We start from the raw sequence: 5,526 nt of genomic DNA on the forward strand, positions 1-5,526 counted from the left end.
ATCATAGTCAAATGCTAAAATTCCTGCTTGAAGTAGTACAAATTATGTTTCAAAATTCACTTCAATTCGTACGATGTTTACCCATGATGTGACCACAAATAACAGATAGCGTCTATTTCAATGTCGGGAATAATGTAGCAATTTACAACTATTGCGAGTTGAATCTACTCATAGAAATAAGAAAATATCGACTAAATATCTCGTCTGAATTGCTTTGTTTAGAGTTAAGAGGCCACGAAAGGTGTAGAACAATAAAATTTGTAGATAAATATCTCCCTAACTACTAGATATTGAGCTGAGGCGGCATGTGACAGTCTTAGAGTTTTAATCTGCTCTGTCAAAAAGTCCATGATTTTTTTTTAATCTTTCAGTGGCGATGAAAGGGATTTTTAAAAGGGTTATTCCAGGATTTTCCATGACAAAGGAGACAACATCGAAATAAATAATAAAAGTTCGATCGAAATCAAGATGGATTGTTCGGGTGCGTGGTTACATAACTACAACATGGCTGAGTTAAACGACTTTCCCTACTAACGATGTAGGTTGGTAATAAGAGCAAATATCAATTCTGGAGCTGCTGCTGGAGACTTTCGTTGGAACGTAGTCTCTTCACAGCACATGTTTCGTGCACTTGTTTGATTTGATAGCGTTAAGAAATGCTAATGTGTTAGTGAGTACGTTCTCAGCCAGTTTATGACAAAGGTAAATAAGTGGACGGTAATACCCTATTAATTGTCGCAGTTTTGCACTTCTCTGGATCTCCAGTTGAAAAATTCCAAATTCAACGGAAGTTTTAATTGTAGACTACGCCTCGCCTTACACGTTCTGGCAGATATGCACCCCACTTATAAAAAGTTGGTCAAAAGGCGAGGCTTCTGTAAGGTAAACTTAGTCTTTACCGACGTTAGTTTTCAGAACCATTCGGATGTTGTCGAAATTTCCAGGTCTACATTTGCAATTTCTACTTAACAAAAGTTTGCAACACTGATCTCAGTGGATGTAAGTTGAGCGTTATGCATTTACCAAGGCGATTTATTTCCAAATAGAAGTGGGCTTAGATTTGTCAACTTAAAGCTGTTTAAGGTTATCATGTACAACATTATTTATTTATTTATTGTGAAGTGACAATTCAGCCTACTTACAGGCACGTAGCGAGGATTTCGTGAAGGGTGGGGGGTCCGTGACATGAAATACTGTGGTCATCACACCAGGGACTCGATCATTCTAAACTATTTTACTGGAACATTGGTTCGTTTAGCCAAGATTTCGAAATGCGCGAGGGGCGGGGTTAGACATGAATTTCTGAATCCCCAGGAGATCAATCAATCTAAGCTACTTTACTATCAACATTTATTGGTTTGTTAGGACGATAAAATGAAGATATGATGGTAAGTATTTTAATAACAAACTATGTAGAAATCTCGAGTAAAATAATAAAAAAGACGTGTTGATAAATATTTTACATTATTTACGTCCTTACTCTGTTCATTCAAATATAACAATTTTGCCTTCATTATGACCTCAACTATTATAAAAAGTACATATTCACTGTTATCAAAAGTACTTACCCAATAATGTCTTGTAAAATATTTTGCAATATCTGCGTTCCTTTCTCTGTTGAATCAAATGTTAAGAGAACTTTCTTTCCACATAAATTTTTGTTTTTATTATTTCGTCAACTATTGTCTGTTCCAAATGACAGGTTAAAGGAGCAGTAGAAAATTGTTTTTGAAATAACATGTTTTATACTGCAAGAATGCGACAACGAAAAATTATGATAAAAAATGTCCACGCTGTTACACAACAGTACTATACTTTGGGAAGCTTGAAATCTCCCATACTAGAAGCAGAAATCATGAGAATTCCGTAATTTTTCTAGAAATTTCAAATTCCCTGACTCTTCCAGGATATCTCGCTCACCTCACCACCATGTAAGAAAGTATAACAAAAAGCCTCCTGATGTTTCTTTTTATTTTTATCGCGATCCTTCTTTTTCTCATTTCATTTTGTATCTTCCTTCCTTATTTTTTCATTTCTGGTCTCGAAGGGGAGGGGCCGGTCACCCCGGATCCCCACTTGGCTACGTGCCTGCTACTCAATACGTAGATGATACAGAAATTTCAGAAGTACATCTTACCAGATCAATATGGCCTTGAACGACCTTTCCTCCCCTGAACAACTGTAATGTGACGTGGAATGGAGTCATAAATGTCATGAATGAATATGGGTAGAATATTACATTATTCCTTAGGAATGGATAGAAGCGTTAAGCTGTGCCAGATTCCTGACTCTGAAGCCGTCCACATATATTCAGTTAGGACTAAGTTCCGATATTATGATTTCGCAAGCTAGGAAAGGTATTCTACTCATATCGGTCCAACAGCTCCAGCTGCCTAAATAGATGAAACATCATTATTCAATATGACATCATTACCTGGAAAAAATCGAACCATAGGATATACTTTGTTTATTAAACCAGCTACATAGTTATACACAGTGATGCGACAGGTACACTCCAACACGTGACTCACTGAAAAGTAGAATAATGCGTCCAATAACATCACAAAGGTTACACCATGTTTCATAGTATGCCAAATGCACTGCTGATTGTCGGCTGTTTTTGGCATCCGCAATAAATAATCATGTTCCGTGATTTGAAATGTGAATGATTACTCATCCCACAAAATCACACTTTTCCCGACACCACGGTTCATGTTGTAAGTTCGCAACATCATTGGTGTCATGCTAAATTGTTCTTACCGCAGTAGCACCGAGGCAATCTGACTCCGTATGTCTATGTTATATACTTCGCGGCGTACTGTGATTGTCACAACAAGCTGTTGGATTGGCTGTTTGAGCTACTCCGTCACTTACACCGTCGTCGCGGAATAGTGATAAGTGGCAATTTGCTTTAATGCTCTGCGGGACCTGTTACTTAGCATTTCTTCCGATCATTATTCCTTTTCTCTGGTGCAAATTTTCAGTGAGTTTTGTAGGCCATCATCATATAAGCCCTGTCACAATGCACTTTACACACTTTCCACGTTCGTAATGCTCGCAACACATAGAAGAACACCGCGAATATGTACTCTTCGGAAATCTGAGAGGTTGCATATGCTCTCTTTTCCCGTCATTCATGTCTCCGCACTTCACTAGCGTTTCACTGCTCTTCACGTAGCATGGAGTTTGCCCTAATCACATCACAATCGTATTCCCGGAGCTGTGAGTGCCGCGTGATTTTTGCTACAAAGACATTCTACGTATTTTAAACTTCTGAAGTTTCCACTAAATACATAACTAAAAGTGTTTATTATAGAAATATACTTAGGTTCAATTCAGTGGTTTTAAATTAAATAAAATAAAAAAAGTGATGATGAAAATAGTAATTTTTGCTGCATAGATATTGGTCCTCAAGTAGTCGAGTGATTCAGTACTTCCCAAAATTAGCAAGGTCCTTAGAATCAAGATATTCTTACAAGATATTTGCTTGAATATCTGCCAACGAAGCATGTAATACCTGAACAGAAGTTATTTAGAACCCAGTGCAGCTGCTTTGTAGTGCTTTGTACGCCTTACCGTTCCCATATTTTCAGTTTTGTTACTTATTTCTATAAAATGCCTCCAAATAATCCTGTCATTCGTTACCTGTGTGCGTTATTTATTCCTTTCCTTTGAACATAATTTTACTACTCGCTTATTGATGGCAAGAGAGCATACTTTCAACATTTTTGCAAAAGCAGAGTTCGTTCTGTCCGCAATTCATAAAAGAGGGTTGAGAAGCATAATCCATGGTATTTCCTTCATTATAATATGTTATATTTCAATTTAGTTACTTTAGTTTTACTAATGTATATTTTATTTTCCCACAGTTCCGTCGTCACTTGGTGAACAAATAGTGATATATTATGTTTGAGAAGCGTCTGTGTAACAATTGTTACCGTTTGGTATTTAATTCTTTTTGAAGGAGAAGTTGGGAGCGTTTGCTTTCAAAACCTGTCTTCCGAATTACAGGTGAACTGATTTTGAGTAAAGTTATTCGTGTAGCATACTGTAGATCTCATATTTTATCCATTTTGTGACTGTTAATTAGAAAAACTCGTCTCGTAATTGTATATGCTTCAGTTTCGGAACTAGCTAAGAAAACTAATATGTCTACATTATATTTAGTAATTGCACATACAATTTCTTTGTGATGAAACTGCGAAGAATGACTTGGAAAAAGATAAACCATCAATGTTACTTAAGAAACGTTCCTACCCAAATGAACATAAAATTAATTTATCACAAAAAAACTACTATAGTAAGAAATTTTGAAGAGAAAAATATTTGAAGTAATTATATATGAAATGCAAAAGCCATTGAATGAAACATTTTTCGTCTTACAGATATAACTAATATAACAGTAAGAACGTATTCAACTAGCCAAATGTTAGACTCAATCGTTTCACCAACAACTTAAGTCGTGTAGAAGATAGGATACATTACATTTTAACAAGGAAATAATTTCCTTAATAAAATGAATGGAAAGGAAATGAAATGAAATCTTTCAGTTTAACGTTTAACGGTTATGCCCTTTAGTCTAACGCAGAAGATCATTAAACAAAGTGAATGATAATGGAAGAATTGGTGGAATGAGAAAGTGGGAGAAAACGGGAATACAACGAGAAAGCTCACGAAGTTGTCTACCATAAACTTACTGGGTCGGGAATCGAACCAGGAACCCCAAGAACCAATAGGAAGCAATCTACCATTGAGCCTCCATGTTCACCAATAAAGTAACTGAATATCACTGCGAATAAAGAATAAGGAATGAGCTTCATCTTAAGAAGCGCATAAAAGAAACTACCTGTTCGAGAGAGTAACTCTCCCGGAACTACGTTCTTTCGCGCACTACTCTAGCCAGCTGTTTTAAGCGCTATTCAAGCAAGCTGTTTTAAGTTGGTCACAAATTTTTTATCATGGAGTTCAAGGGGAACAAAACCAGCCCTCCGGGGCTTCTAACCTGTTCCTATTATTACTACTACTACTACTACGACTTATCTGCACAATAGTAAGTAAATCACTTTTTTGAGTCTTACAGTATTTCCATCTTATTTTAATAAAAAAGTGTTTAAAGATGTAAAAAATATAAAAAAAACTTTCCTTGGTCCGGGTTTGAACTCACGCCAAAAGCGATATTCGTTACTAGCACGTAGCGTTAGCACACTTTTTTTTTATTGAAACTTAATGTCAGTACAAGTCAATTAACAAAATAAGGAAGGTGATACAAATGTGTAGATACTGGATAAAGTACATTATGCAGATAGAAATCTAAAAAAATCCAAATAACCTATTGCACATGGCAAAAGGAATTTGGTTTAGGTAGGCATATAAAAACATAAAGTAGGAAATATGAACAATTTTTTTGAGATTCTGCTAATAAATATAAAACAGTGTTGCCAATCAACCAATTCATAGCTTGATTTTTGTTCTCAGAAAAAAGTAATGTCGGGAAAAATATTAAGTCTATTGAAATAGCCTTGGGAG

This window comes from Thermobia domestica, chromosome 12 (genome assembly GCF_964235325.1).
Source record: "Thermobia domestica chromosome 12, izTheDome1.hap1.1, whole genome shotgun sequence".
In the NCBI taxonomy this organism is placed as follows: domain Eukaryota; kingdom Metazoa; phylum Arthropoda; class Insecta; order Zygentoma; family Lepismatidae; genus Thermobia; species Thermobia domestica.